Here is a 16,583-nt window from a genome sequence, read left to right as displayed (position 1 = left end):
TGCTCAAAAACCTCACAAAATCCAAATGTGTCTATGATAGTCACTGCCTGAAAACAGATACACTGAAGCTACATAGTCCAGTCCTCCACCCACTCATCAGGAGCTATGCCTGCCCCTAAGCACAGAGTCATTACCAGTCCTGATTCCTGACCAGTTCTGACCTTGCTTGGCCTCACACTGCCATTTGCTGATGACCAGGGTCCCTTCCATTTACAGCAGCCATGAGGATGTGTCTGCAGTGAGCCTCCAGCAGGACTCCAAGGAGTTGGGGGGGGGGAGGGAGAATGAGTGCCATGGGCAGCTGACATTAATGATCCAAGTATGCATGAGAGGTGCTGATGGGTCAGCCTGGAAGCCGTATTTGAAAAATAAATAAAGCAAAAAAGGGCCGGAGGCATTGCTCAGATGATATAACTTCTGTCTAGTAAGGGCATGGCCCTGACTTCAAAGCCTAGCATGCAAAGAAAAACAAAATGATGGCAGTCATGTCCTGACCCTTTCACTGTCTGTTACGCAGTGCTGGGCTGTGTGACCCCAATGGGCTGTGACTCACAGCCTGCCTCTGGGACTGGAAGCCTAGACTTCAATCTGGTGGCCTCATGCTCTTCCTTAGCGTTTTCTTCCAAAGCTGGCATTTTACCACTTGAACCACACTTCTACTTGAGCTGGCATTTTTGCTGCCAGATAGTAAAAAAGAAAAAAGAAAAAGAAAACCCAGAAGTACTTAGTCCTTAACAATGGTAAGGAAATAAAAATAACACTTTATTTAATCCATCATGCCATTTAAATGTAGTTTATCTACCCAGAAAACAAACACAAGTACTTCCCAGGTGAAAAAGGTGAACTATGTCCTTTGTCATGTAAATTTGTGTTCCCCCCCCACCACTACCACTGTCAACATAAGAAAAGGAGTGAGCGCTGGAGAATCATCCCATCAAATCAGACCAGGTGAAGACTAAGTTGCTGCTCCAGGCCCAGGACTAGAGAGAGGTGAATGCGGAAGGAACTCCATTTCATATTGCACATTGGCGTGAATGCAGTCTCAGAGAGTGAGCTTGGATGCCCTGCTGTTGAAACTCCAATAAGAAGAGGACAATGCAACTCCATTAGTCACCACCCTGCCTCTGGACATTTCCATCCTTTCATTAAAAATGAAGCTGGCAAAAGCAGAACTCTACCCCAAGAACAGTCACGATGTTATTTTCAAGCGCGTTCCTCCCTTGCTTTTCCTTCCGCGGGGCCCTGGACAGCCAGAATAGAGCTCCTCCCCATCAGGCTTCACAGTGGCCCTGTGGAGTGCACAGAGGTGTCCTGAGGAGCAGCGAGCAGGTGTGGGACCAGATCTCTTCTCCCAGCCTCCCTCTCCAGTCCCCTCTCCTTCCCATCTCCAACTGCATTCTAAATCCCAATGGCCTAAATTAGCCCTGGGGTACAGGTCACACCAAGAGCAGAGAGGGGGTACAGGTCACACCAAAAACAGAGAAGGGATACAAGTCACACTACCAAGAGCAGAGAGGGGATAGAGTCATACCAAGAGCAGAGAGGAGGTACAGGTTAAACACTGAGAATAGAGAGGGGTACAGGTCACACCACTGTGAGCAGAGAGCATCCTATGGGGAGGGGAGAAGATGGCACCCACCAAGGCTGATGAGCAGGAAACCAAACCACACTCCCGCAAACAACCACACACACACACCAAACAACCACACACACACACCCCAAACAATCATAAACATCCCAAACAACCACACACATCCCAAACAACTACACACATCCCAAACAACCACACACACCACAAACAACCACACACATCCCAAACCACACACTTCCCAAACAACTACACACACCCCAAACAACCACACATACCCCAACCACACACACCCCAAACAACCACACACACCAAACTCAGCAGCATTGCTGTTTTGAGACACATCTGCCTGGATAGTCTTCCATCTCCATGGACCAAGAGTGAGGCTAAGGCTTTGGGCCTAGTCAGGGCTTGGACCTCGACTGTCAATAAATAAGCCATATATGCTGCTCATCCGATGATGTCAATTCGCCAACACAATCACTGGGTGCATCTAAGGTTTGGGCTCAGTAGGATAACAGTGGGACAATACATCCTCAGCTACATGCTGGTGGCTGGCACCTATCATCTCAGCTACTTAGCAGGCTGACATTAGAAGGATCAAGGTTCTAGGACAGACCGGGCAGAAAGGTCCACAAGACACTGTTTCTGGGGGAGAAAAACAGTGCGGTGACATGGGCCCGGGAGTCCAACATCACCAGTGAACCTAGAGGAGGTGGATTCAGACACAGTCATACAACATTGGCAGAAAGCAAAGGAACCTAGAGGCAAGGTTCAAGTGGTAAAGCATCCGTATAACAAGTGCAAGGCTCTGAGTTTAAACCCTAGGATCACCAAAATTTTGAACAGCAAAAATGAGCAAAATGTGCTCATTTTAGGGCTTGTCCTGAGTCAAACCCCAGCATACAGGCTTGCATAACCCTCATTGCAACCTTGTGTGTGTTTACTTGACGTCTGAGAAAGAGTGGCTCCAAACCCAGAAACACTTTGCGATTCTACAGATGGAACTCAATCCCAGCTCCCTAAAAAGAGCTGTGGGTGAAGTGTGTCCTTTCTCCTCTGGACCAGGGTTGACATGGTCTCAAGGCCTGGCCCGGCCACATCTGTGACATTCACGGGTCAGTGAGTGTGGCCCTGTGTGTGCTCTCTCTACCTCTGTGGTTCAGACAGTTAACATGTCCTAGAATTCCAGGTTTTGAGCCAGGTGGCCTGATGTCCCCACCTGGCACATCAAGACACTTACATTTCAGTCTCATCACTTGTGGCCTGAAAATAGCAACACAGTCCAATGTATGGAAAAGAAGAAGGAAGAAAAAGATGGGAACGTCTCCCCCAAAGTTTCAAAGGCTCCTCAAGTTGACAACAGAAGGCAATAGGAGACTCAGCATGAGAATGTGGCACCCAAAATAAAGGCCTTTATCAAAAACTTCCCAGTGGATGGGGAAACTGAGTCTCCAAGAGGCAGACGGTGACCCTAGGCTCTTCCTGCCCAGGGGTAGGTAGAGATGTGGGCTGGAGCTTGAAGTATCTGTGCACCTGTTTTAACCCAGTCAGCACGTGGGTCAGGACACTGGTCCTCTTATACAACATCCTCCACTGCCTCCCCCAGTCTCCAAAAGGTAGGATGTATGCAGGGTGCACAAAGAATCGGCACTGAGAACAGGCAAATCCCTGGGAGCCCACAACACAGATGCTTCAATGTATATTATGTACATCCTGGAAAATCACACATGCTCTTGAAAGTGCAAAGTCAGACTTCCTCTTCCCTCCCTCTCACTTTCCCTCCTCACAGGCTAAGCCTTATGCAGAGGTGATAAAAATCAGCCTCAGGATCCAAACCAATGTCCTCAGTCCTGCAAACCCTTCCAGGAGGCAGGGTGGCAGAGCCAGGCTGCCAGTAGAACACACACACAGACACACACACACACACACACACACACACACAGACACACACACAGACACACACACAAACAGACACACACACAGACACACACACACACACACACACATACACACACACACACCGCTCATCCCAGAGATGGCTTATTGATGCAATTACATGGTTCAAAGCCAGTGGCACCTGACAGGGGAAGAAAAAGACAAAACCAGAAAGGGAGGGATGGCCCCAGCACTACTCCCTTGGGCCGGCTGTACAAGTGCCAAATGCCTTTTCCTTGTGAACCACAGAGGCAGGTGCGGGCCGGCAAGCAGACAGGACCACAGCCCTGGCAACAGGAGGAAGTGGTAGTTGAGGTTTCCCGATAGATCTCCTGATCCTCTCTGGACCTCAGGACCTCTCCTAGGCTCCCCAGTGCTTTCCCTCTCTGGTCTCTGCTTGGCCTGCTCAAGAGGGACAGACAGACAGAAGTTAAAAGAGCAAGATTAGTTTCCTTTCACCCCTAACCCATCTCCTCATCCCTGTCCAGGGGCAGGGAGTACAAAGGTGGACACACAGGGAATCAAGAGCTCCAGGCTGCTGCCATTGGATCAGTGGGAAACTGGGCTGTTTGCATTTCCAAGTGCTGAATGGCCGGCCACTGTGATGTCCATGTTGATAATTCCTGATGCTTTGTATTCCAGCAAATGTTTAATCCCTCACTGATCAATAATCCTCACTCGGCTGTTCTTTTTTCCCTTTTTTAAAGAACCAAATCCCTTTTTACTCTTCAAATCCTTGAATAAAATTAGGCTGCTTTAGCCCTGGATGCGTTATTCCTCAAAGAAGCTGTGTGGTTTCATAACCTCGGTTGGGGTATTTTTAAAGGGACTGCCTAGACACACTTGTTCTTGGTGTCACCTAACTTGTCTCTGCAATTGCTGTGTGTTATAAGCTGGTCTCCTCAGACACTGCTTTCAACACAGATCTACTTTTTTTTTCGCTCAAAAGAAGAAAATAATTCAAAGTGAAGTTATTTGCCCTAACTAAACCAGTGAGTCTAATCTTTGCATTCCTGGCTTACACTTAAGTCCTTCTGTACAACTTGATTTCTACCTTCCATCTATAATTTCTTTCCAAAACCATATTGAAAAGAAAACAGCTCCATTCCTAGGCCATCTTAAGAAGCTGTACTTCTTTCTTAGAGGCACGGCTGAATGTTTTGGAAAATGCACATGACACATGGAAAGAGACAACGGCTCTGTGCTCACAGGGGATGGGCTGGCAGGGGGGTCTCACAATCCACTCCAGGTCCACCAAAGTTCCACAAACAACGGCAACAGAAAGAAACTGCCTTTCATCTGTAGCAGCAACCAAAGCAGCAACTTTCACCAAAGCTAACCCAAGCCAGGAGTACATCCCACACACACCAACCACTTCCACAGTTAGCCCATAAGAGCCCAAGCAGCTCACCACAATATGTATTAGAAAAACACATAATTTGTGGTGGAGAAAGAAGAGTCTCTCATACAAAAAAGAAAAAAAGGGGGGGGGGAAGCTCTTTCAAATGCAATTAACCAAAAGACATATTTCCCCTGTGTTTGTAAAGATCACTCTATGAGAAGCATAGTTTTTGTGTGAGAGGAGGGGGGGGTGGAGAGAAATGGGTTATCCCCACTAGTTAAGAAAGACAATTAAATTACTGGAGATTACCTTCATCATTAAGGAGAATGGGCTTTATTCATATTTACAGACCTAAGCAGACTTCAGTTTCCAGGTCACAAATGAATCTCTTCTCGTCTCAGATGCACATGTGGACACTGACATGGGCTGCTGTTGAGTTGATTGGATAATAATCTTATTCTCAAGCTCCTGGTGGAAAGAAGAGCTCCAGAGGAGGGCAGCAGGGGGAGGGGGAGATGGGTGAGGGAGGGAGGGAGGGAGGGAAGCGAGGAAGGAAGGAAGGAAGGGATAAAAAGAAGAATCCAATCATGTATTCTTCCTGGTTGGAATAAAAACGTAACCCCAGTATCCTGGAAGGGTTTCAAACACAGGCGAACAGTGTGCAGGAGGGTGTGTTAACAGCATGCCTTACCGGTGTGGCCTGCCTGAGACACTCTTAATGAATATTACTTCCTTCCCATTGGCTGTTCCCGCTAGAAACCCAGACCCATCCCTCCTTTCAGAAGTCAGTAATTCAGCTCCAGCCAAAGTCCAGAAAACATGCTCACGCAGGGACAAGGCTCCACCACCGATCCATAACCTTTGTGTCCTACAGTCAACCTGACCAACAGTACATAGGAGTGAATTTTTTCTGCCTTGGGTTGTGTTCCCAGCTTTGTGTCTGTTCTAAACTGAAGGTCCATCAAAGAAAAGAAAAATAGACAGCTTTCTTTAGAGAGAACATGCTGTCCTAAATGCTGGGGAGAAAGAACTTTCTCAATCAGGCTTCCAAAACCAGATCTGAAACGTTGTCTATATCTTAAAATCCATCCAGGTGATTTTTTTTTTAAAAACTCTGTGCCAAAATAAAGTAAAATCCCCAATTAATATATGTCCTTTTGTGGACTGAAGCTTCATCTCCCTCTGAAATGTCACATACCAATGCACCCTTTGAAGAGCTGTTCAGAATCACTTGGAGCAGCAATATCTAAGCAGTACACAAATATGCATTCAGGTGACAGGATGACTAAGTTTTCTTTTCCAAACAATGCTCTTCTCCCTAACTTCTCCTGTCTGCTTACTGACAGGAGACCTGATGTTCTCAACATTTTAAAGCAGATTAATTTTTGAGAATCTGAGCAGATATAATTCTTGCTCATAAGAAAAAAAAAGCAACAAAAAATTGAAGGTGGGACAGAAGAAATGGAGAAAAACATTTTATTTTAAAAAATAGTAATAATAAAATATTTTGTGGCCTATTCAGTATTTCCCATATATAATTTATTAAAATTAGATCAAATTACGAATATTAAGTGCTCATTTGAACTAAAGTGCTTCCTCTTTCATACATACACGCACACACAAACAATTTGTGTTGTATCAGTTTCAGAAGGCAACAGAAACTCTAAGGATACAAAGAAATATGCTGTCCCCAGCCTCTAATACAAAGCATGCTGGGCAGCCCTGAGCTCCTGGATTACTGAAAGGTGTTTCTGTGCACATAATAGCAAGGCCTCCACCTCTCCCTCCCTGCCTGTAACTCATTGCACAGCTGCAGGAAGCTGTGGCTCTAGTCCCCTTATCTAAGGTCCTTGGTCCTTGTTCCATAAACTATTTTCCTTACCACTATTAAATAAATGAGATGTCCTTCCTGTAATTCTAGGTTTCTGTGTTTAGAATGGAGGTGATTTTGTTTATAATGCTTTGCTGAAGAGGGAAGAATAAAACTGAGCTCTCGCTCCAAGAGTGTTTATTTATGCTATTATAAGAGCAAACTAACTTTTCAGCACTTAGATAAAAAATCAGTTTGCAAAGGCTAAACAACTTTCCTGTCCCTACACCAAGAGTGGGGGTAAAATAAAAATATTCATTTGACCTAAGACGATCACATGAGAGTTGTAAGAGTCTTCCCCCCACTCTTGAGAAAAGAGGGTAAAACCTGGGCCATAACCAGTGCCTGAGTCTGCCATGACCTCATCTAGGGGCCTTCAGCCTATGTCTGTGTGGGGTGTGTGTGTGTGTGTGTGTGTGTGTGTGTGCTTCAGCCTGTCTGTGTGGTGTGTGTGTGTGTGTGTGTACACCAATGCAGACAAAGTCCCTATGTGCGGCCGATGGCCTGGTGTACTAGGGTGGCATGGTTCCTCAATAAGTGTAAATTACATCCACGTCTCCAGATTTGTTTCCATGAACTATACTAGAAAAATGCATCTTAACCAAAGAAAGATATATATTATCACAGATACAAGATCATATATAGTATGTGATATATCATTGTATGATTCAATTCATACAGAGCTGTAGGCATAAAAATAACTTAAGTGGATATTGTTCAAAGTGGTAGTCATTCTGGAAGGTAGCAGCTTGGAGAGACCTTAACTTATGAGGCACTTTTTGGAGTGCTGGAAGCGTTCCATTTCCTGATGGGAGTGGTACGTATAGGGGGACTCATGTGTATATTTGCCATTGGATTTTATACTTTCTAGTATGTGAGTCATTCCTCACCAAAAAGAAAAAAAGAATCTACCAAGTAAGTTCAGTGATCATTGATGACTTCTTTAAAATACATTATTTTTGCCAACTTCAAAAAAAAATCTGTGAGAAAAAAACGGATTCTTTGCTCTGTTCATTATGAGAACAAAATCAAATGTGAATAATTTAGTGACGGGTTGAGGTTTGACATCTCAAAGCGTTTGGGGCCTGAATTTTTCAGAAGCTCTTGGTTTCACGGTTCACGTTGGCACTCCAGGGCTTCACATCATCAGAATTCAGATATCTGCACTTGGCAATTTTATATGTGGACATCTACACGTCACATTCTAACAGCACATCAAAACTCATTACATCCAGAAGCAAGTTTGTTATCTCAAAATAGGCACCTTCTTAACCACCTGCCCCCACCAAATTCCTTCACCTTGTTCTATTTTTGTGTCAGAGAGTTTCTCCTTTTCTCATTACCCACTTGGAAATTTGTCTTTGAGTAACTCAGCTGTGCTTTCATACTGACTTTCCACATCTCTCACATCCTACTCTTGGCCACCACTCCTATGAGCGTATTAGCAATGAACGCCTAATTAGTATTATGGTTCCTGTCTCTGCCTCCACAACACCACCGAGGAAATCTTCCCTCTGTGCTCCTGACAGTCCTCTGCTGCTGCAGCACAAAACCCGTCCTCAATGTGACATTCAAGGTCTCCTCTAGCCTCCTCTCCCCACGCCTCCACCGCAACCCTACTGTCCCACTGCACCTCACCAGCACAGGAAGGGACCGGGCATATTCCTCCCCCACCACCCCTGCTCGTGCCTCGAATCCTTCCTTTCTATGACATCCAAATATTGCATACCTCATAAAGACAAAACATTCACTGTCTCCCTGAGATGATTTCTGTGAAATGGCTTTCCCCATTGAAGTGCCTGTGTGGTTCTATCAGTGGTCAGGCAGGTAATTCTCACCTATGCCAATGTCTCCCAGTGTTCGCTGCCCCTTTTATATTGTGGTTTTGTTATCAGTGGTGGCACACATCAGTTTATAAATACAATGCACCTTGATCATGCCACCCCTTCATCATTCTCTCCCAACTCTCCCAAAACCAGCCCTGTTCTCAATTCTTGGTTTCACAGGATACATGTTAAGTATTATGGTTGCCTTCCTCTCTTCGTTCATCCACCCTCCCTCCCCTTGACCTACTCATACCTTTAAAGTGCCAGTTTCCTGGTATTCATTTCATTGGACTATGAGTTTGTTTTCCTGGGGAATTTTACCATCCGAATTCTCCCCTGCAAATACCATACTTCAGTTAATACATCTGTGTACACTTGCATACAAACTGTGTCTGTTTAATTGTACACTTACGAATTAGTTTCTCATTTCCATGTGTGTAAGGCCTTGTCTTCACAAAGTAAAATAAGAAAATTTCCAAGTTGAAAATTATATTAAGTGAAGTAAGCCAAGCCCAAAGAAACATAGGTCCCATGGTTCCCCTTATTTGCAATATCTAGTATATGTCTGAGTCAAGCAGAAAAAGTCAGATGAGGTAATGTTTGGGAAATAAACCCTAAGATATGTATTCAAATGTTTTCTTTCATGCGATGGTTTCTAACGCATTTATAAGATTATTTCTTTGTTGCTTTGTATGTCCCTCCCCCATTTTATAACCCCTACTTTCACTGTATTTGATGTCGGTATAATTTGTGGAGGGGAAAGGGAAAAACAAGTCATTTAAACGAGGATACAGGTGGACCCATTGCGACAATGAGAAGTACAAGTTGTCATGTCGAAAACGAACTTTACAACTTCGGTGGGGAGGGGGAGGGGAGGATTGGGGGAAGGGGGGATGTGAAGGGATGGGAAGGGGAAACAAAGGAGGAGGCTACAATGCTTGATGATAAATGTACCCATTATCTTGCCCATGTAATTGTAACCCCTCTGTACAGTATTTTCACAATAAAAAAATATAAAAAAAATTTCCAAGTTGATGAACTCCAAAGCCAAGTGTTATTTTTTCTCTATGACTCAAGTGTCTCAATGAAGATCTGCTCAGAAGTCGAACTCACAAATTACTAAGTTAGAAACATCAGCAGGGAATCTGTGTTATGTTTGCATTGCATTTAAAATGTCCTTACTAGGATATATATCAACAATAGAATGATGATCTTTTATGTTTGCACAGGCTTTTATGCCCCACCTAAAGTATCTCCTGATTCCCCAACCTTTCAAGTGAAGACAACAGCTTTTATTGGGGTGATTTTTTTGGGGGGGTCCAGTCATGGGGCCTGAACTCTGGGCCTGGGTGCTGTCCCTCAGCCCTTCAGCTCAAGGCTAGCACTCTATCACTTGAGCCACAGAGCCACTTCCGGCTTTTTTCTTTTTGCTTATGTGTTGCTGAGGAATCGAACCCAGGGCCTCAGGCATGCAAGGCAAGCGCTCTACCACTGAGCCACCTTCCCAGTCCTGGGGCCATTTAACAGAGCAAAGCCACATTCTGGAGACAGATAGTCCAATTTCCTTTGGAACAAAGAGACGAAGTTCTCCAACTCTGGCAGACCTGAAGTCAATGCCAGTTCACGTGATTACCTGATGCTGAATTACTTAACTTCTTGTGTAAAAAGATAGGGCTGCAGAGGTGCCCACCTCCTATGTGTTGTGAAGATGATTTGAGGAAATGCCAGGCATCAGGTGCTATGCAGAGAAGAAAGTCATCAGGGGCAGAACTCCCATGCTGCACCCAGAACCTCCCCCTACACCTCGCCCCCACTACACCCCCCACGGCTCCCACCGCACCCTTCCATCCCCACCGTGTGGGCCTCCCCACTCCCGGCTGGCCAGTCACCCCCTGACCTGGGCCGCCCTCCCGCTGGACCAGACACCCCTCCACCACTAATGGGATCCTGGCTGCACAAGGCCTCTGTCGGCTCTGCAGGCCGGGGAGACAGCGCCCTCAAGTGGCCACCTGCGGAGCAGCACCTGCTGCCCTGTCCAGGGGGGCGGGCGGGCCCAGAGCCTGGCCAGGCAGCTCCCCCACCAGGCACAGGGCCCCACCCAGCCTCCCTGCTGTGCCAGGTGCCCTCCTCACCAGTCTCTCTGAGATGAGGGTGAAGTTGGTCCAGACTGCCTCCAACTGAGAGCCTCCAACCTCTGCCTCCAGGACCGCGGGGACCACGGAGTGGTGGGCGTTGGGTGCAGTCAGGGTGGGAGCCAAGGCCAGGCTGGGCCTGCCAACCCTCAGCCCGGCTGGCCCCACTGATCCCCCTGACCCAGCGACCCTACGACCCTGGCCCCGCGCAGAGCAGCAGGTGACCCACAAGCTCTGTGCTCTGCTCCCTGAAGAGCCACGGAAGAGCGGCCCGGAGCATAAGGCAACATTCACACCCAGCACCTAGGACAATGGAATGACTCACACTAACACCACACACACAATCACACACACCACACACGGTCACACTCCACACACCACACACACCACACACGCTCATTCAATCACACCACACACACCACACGCTCACAGTCAATTACACCACACACACGCTCACTCACACACCATACACCACTCACACCACACACCACACATGCTAACACTCAATCACACCACCCATTTTACTCACACCACATATGTTCACACTCACAATCACACTACACACGCTCACTCAAATCACACCACCCACACACCACACATGCTCATACACCACACACCACACACCATACATGCTCACTCACATACACCACACACGATCACACCACACCACACCTACAGCACTCACACCACACTCAGTCATACCAAACTCACACCACACAGTCATACCACACTACTCACGCTCACACTCACCACACACCAAAAGTACCACACACTACATGCTCACTCACTTAATCACACCACACACACCACACTCACACTCAATCATACACACCACACATGCTTGCTCACAATCACACCACTCACACCACATACACCACACTCACACCACATGCTCACACTCATACCACACCACACACACACCACACATGCTCAGTCACTCAATCATACCACACACACCACACACACACTCAATCACATCACACACACACCACTCACGCTCACACATACCACCCATCACCCACACTCACACTCGCACACTCACCACACACCACACACACACACACACAACCCCCCGGTCTGTCACCTTGAGCTGAAGAGCGCAGAGACAGCACCCAAGCCCAGAGTTCAAGCCCCACAACTGACCCCTCCAAAAAAATATCTTGAACTGAACATAGCATATATGTATATATGTGAAATAACATGGCAAAATTCCTTTGTGTAATACACACTTAAAAAATGAATGATAGGAAAGTAATATAGGCTCTTCTGGGTGATCAGGTACTAGCAGGAGGGAAGAGGGACAAGGAGAGGGCAAATTAAGTACTTTACACATGTATGAAAATAGAATAAAACTTATTTTCAACGATTTGTATGCATGTATGGAAATGTCTGAGAGCTAATATAGTAGAAGCCAGGCACTGGTGGCTCACGCCTGTAATCCTAGCTACTCAAGAGGCTGAGATCTGAGGATCGAGATTCAAAGCCAGCCTGGGCAAGGGAAGTCCCTGACACTCTATCACCAATTAACTACCAGAAAACTGGAAGTGGTGCTGTGGCTCAAGTGGTAGAGCTCTAGCGTTAAGCTGAAGAGCTCAGGGATGGTGCACAGACCCAGAGTTCAAGTCCCACAACTGACAAAAAATAAATAAATAAAGAAAAAAAAGACAGTATATATGGCTTTAAATCTAATATATTAAACTTTATTCTTAGGAGTAAATAACCAAGCATTTCTCAGTTTTCTGAGGTCTCATTAGCAGTATAATAATTTCAGTAGTTCATCTAGACATAAAAAGTCAAAGTTTATTCCATAAATAAGAACACAATTTAATCCAAAATTACTAAGAGTCTTAAATGCCATCTTATTTTCCTCTACCTATGATGATATTTTTTCCTCCAAGACTGAATAAATAATACTAAACTAAGTGGGTATCCAATGACTCACCTGTACACTTGAAAATTTCACTTTTGGATTATTATCTATCTCCCATAAGCCTTCATTGAAGCCTTTTTATTTATTTGGTTTGCCATACTTTTCCTTATTTTCTGAGTAAGGAAATATATCCTTTGGTCCTAAAAAAGCACTAAAACAGAAGAAGATAATAAGTGCAATGCAACCTCAAATAAATATATACATAGTGCATTACTAAAATAACACTATTATATGATGCATTTCATAAAATACAAATTAAAGGGAAGACAAGGATATTAAGTCTGATGAATTCATTTCAATGAACACAATCTTACCAACACATGAGAAGGCTCTAAGTACTGGCAGAACAAATGTTGGAAAAGTCTTTTTGGGGGGAGTATGTATACAGATATTTGGGCTTGAAGTCAGAGCCTCCCACTATTGCTTAGCTTTTTTACTTAAGGCTACAGTCACTCTACTACAGCCATAGTTCCACTTCCAGCTTGGAACACAAGAGAGCCACACAGACTTTTCTTCCAGGCTGTCTTAGAAATTTGATCCTCATATCTCAGGCTGAATAGCTAGGAGTATAGGTGTGAAACACCAGCCACCTGGCTTCTAAAATATTTTTAGGTTCCATTTCTTTGCAGAACAATAAATGTTTTCTGTTTAGAGGTAGGGATAAAGTAGGCTATATTTTATTCCAAATACTACTTTTTTTTTTTCGTTTACAGTACTAAGGATTGCATCCAGGTCTCACAGAAACAAGTCAAGCACTAAACCACAGAACTACATGTCAATCTGATATACTTTATTAATTCAGTAATGAGTTCCTAGATCCATAACACCAACTCATTTACATGAACTTTTTTTTTGGTACAGATCCTGGGCCTTGAACTCAGAGCCTGGGCACTGTCCCTGAACTTTTGTGCCCAATGCTACAGCTTTAGACCACTTGAGGCATAGCTCCACTGTTTACTGAAAATGGGATTCTCGTGAACTTTTCTGCCCAGACTGGCTAAGAACCTCAATTCTCAGATCTCAGCCTCATGTGGCTATTAGAGGCAGGAATCACCAGCACCTGGTCTCATTCAGTTTAATTGAACAGGCTTTTCAGGCCCAGAGTTCAAGCCCCACGAACGACAAAAAAAAAAAAAAAAAAAAAAAAAAAAACTTCTCCCCCAAACTGGACAAAGCCAGGCTGGGGAGAAAAAAAATCACCAAGTCTGAATAACCAGCAGAGATGATCTGGAAGCATGGTTCAAGTGGTAGAGAACCAGCCAAGCAAACGAACCAGGCTCAATGCCTCAAAGCTCAAGCTCAAACTCTAGTACTGTGAAAAAACAGAAAGTACCTAATTTAAACATCATTATATACTTCTAATTAAATATGAACACATTTTCATGTCAGTAATTATTTAATACATTTTGCTAAATGGACCTATCAATCTATTGTTTGAGCACTTTTTCTGTGTCAATAGTGAGGGCTTGAACTCAAGGCAAGGCTTCATACTCTTGCTGTCTTTTTTCTGCTCACAGCTGGTGTTCCATCACTTGAGTCACACACTCCAATCTGCTTTTCTGATGGTTAATTGGGATTCCCAAGCACTTTTCTTTGGGCTTCAAACCAAGATACTCAGATCTCAGTTCTCCTAAGTAGCCAGGAGGCTGCAATATTTTAAAAGTCTGGGACCAGTGGCTCATGCCTGTAATCTAGCTACTCAGGAGGCTCAGTCTGATGTTGATTTGAAGCCAGCCAGGGAGAAAAGTCCAAGGGACTCTCCGATTAACGAGAAAAATCCTGGAAGTGCAGATGTAGCTCAAGTAGTAGCACACACCAGGCCACTGAAAAAGCCAAGCAAGAGTATAAGACCTTGAATTCAATATTCAGCATCAGCACACACAAAAAAATAAAATAAATATTGTAACAGTAAATATACTGCTCAATGTTTGATCTTCACAATCAATTCGAAGTATAGGTGGGGTAAAGAATATGCTCAAGACTGATAAGTCAAAAACAAAGCTGATGAACAAAATAACTCTCCATGGGGATACAATCCCCTAAGATTCCTGAATAGTACATAAATTAGCCTAGAGACCGCACCGCTAGTTACCAAGGAACACCTTATGGTGGCTGTGGCTATGGTTTTCTCTTAGAAATGTTCCATTTTCAAATGGCCTACAAAAAGTGTTTTATATGCAAAATGGAAATAGGACATAATCTAATTACATTTTCATAACAAATACAAAAAAATTGTGAAGCCAAGAACCCATGGATCACACCTGTAATTTAGCTATTCAGGAGGCTGAGATCTGAGGTTCATGGTTAGAACCCAGCTCAAGCAGAAAAGGCCATGAAACACTTATCTACAATTAACTATCAAAAAGGCAGAAGTGAAACTGTGGCTCAAGTATAAGAGCACCAGCCTTGCACCAAAAACAAAAACACTAAAGGAAAATGCCTAGGCCCTGAGTTCAAGTACTGGTACCAGCTCGAGAAAGAGATTAAAGGGAGGAAAGAAGGGAGGAAAGGGAAGAAGGAAAGAAGAGAGGGGAGGGAGAGAGGAAAGGGAGAGAGAAAGGAAGGAATGAAGGAAGGAAAATTGTGAAAGTTCAGAGGAAAAAAAATCAGAACACAACAGGTTTAGAAATTCTAAAATATAAAAATATTATTCTTTCTCTTTAGAACTTTCCTTTTATTATTTGCTTTTTAAAAGCAATGAGAAAATTAAGCAGTAAATTCCAAATCTAACAGTAAACTTATGTGGATTGAAGTTCTTTTGCAAATATATAGAAAAGCAGTTATGTATCTGATTTTACCTTTTTACTAAACAGTATGGATGCCCATAAGAAAGCCCATACAAAGTCACCACAAACTTAGAACGTTTTTTTTTTTGGGGGGGGGGCTCCAGTCATAGGGCCTGAACTCTGAGCCTGGGCGCTGCACTTGAGCCATAGCGCCACTTCCGGCTTTTTTCTTTTTGCTTATGTGGTACTAGGGAATCGAACCTAGGGCCTCAGGCATGCAAGGCAAGCACTCTATCACTGAGCCATCTTCCCAGCCCAAACTTAGAACTTTTAAGTCAAACCAAAGGGGCCATAATCAAAATATGAAGGCCTATCAGACACAAGGACATCAAGATCAAGTCATTTATATTTATTAAGTAGTATTTTCTAAACAAAACGTTTCATTTTCAACTTATCAACTCTAACTTGCTGCTTCATTTACCTATTATAAAATCACAAAATATGAAACAAATCTTAAAAAGGATGTTTACTAAAATTTTATAACAAGTCAGGCAGGAGTGATTCATACCTGTAATCCTAACATGTTGGGAAGGTAAGAGCTGAGGATCATGAGACTTTTAACTGCCAAAAATTCCAAAGTGGAACTACAGCTCAAACGGTAAAGTACAAGCCATGAGCAAAAGAGAGAGAGAGAGAGAGAGAGAGAGAGAGAGAGAGAGAGAGAGAGAGAGAGAGAGAGAGAGAGAGAGAGAGAGAGAGAGAGAGAGAAATCAGAGACAGTGCCCAAGCCCTGAGTGAAGGCCCAGGCTTGGCTCAATAAATAAATAGATGCTATGACAGTAAAAGGTAGAATGATGGGGAAAGACGACCAGCAGAAGGAGAAAGGACAAGCTGGGTGCCAGTGGCTATGCCTGTAATCCTAGATACTCAGGAGGCTGAGATCTGAGGATTACAGTTCAAAGCCAGCCCAGGCCAGAAAGTCTATTGAGACTCTAATCTCCAATAAATCAGCAAAAAATTGGAGTAACATGGTGGGTCCAGTGGCAGATCACTAGCCTTGAGTTGAAGAGCTAAGGGACAGAGCCCAGGCCCAGAGTTCAAGTCCCACAACTAACCCTCTCCCAAAAAAAATGAACATAATTTCAACAATGTATATTATATGCATGTATGAAAATACAACTATGAAATCTCTGTAAATTTACAGTAATTAAAAATTATATGCATATGTGTA

The 16,583-nt window shown here is 44.2% G+C and overlaps 1 long non-coding RNA gene across 2 annotated transcripts; it reads right to left on the bottom strand.

Moving 5' to 3' along the window:
* Window positions 1-777: 777 nt before the first annotated feature.
* On the bottom strand, window positions 778-8,866 carry LOC138829902 (uncharacterized). Of its 2 annotated transcripts, XR_011372779.1 has the most exons (4): window positions 8,818-8,866; window positions 5,220-5,336; window positions 4,736-4,825; window positions 778-3,928 (listed from the first exon to the last, which is right to left on the bottom strand). It is a non-coding gene; the product is annotated as an uncharacterized lncRNA (long non-coding RNA). The 2 variants fall into 2 exon arrangements; XR_011372778.1 differs by having other exon boundaries at window positions 778-4,825.
* Between the last annotated feature and the right edge of the window lie 7,717 nt (window positions 8,867-16,583).

This window comes from Dipodomys merriami, unplaced genomic scaffold, assembly GCF_024711535.1.
Source record: "Dipodomys merriami isolate MVZ:Mamm:240054 unplaced genomic scaffold, mDipMer1.0.p SCAF_1789, whole genome shotgun sequence".
Classification (NCBI taxonomy): Eukaryota; Metazoa; Chordata; class Mammalia; order Rodentia; family Heteromyidae; genus Dipodomys; species Dipodomys merriami.
Note: the sequence above shows the minus strand (reverse complement) of the source record. Positions and strands in the feature narration are given on the sequence as shown.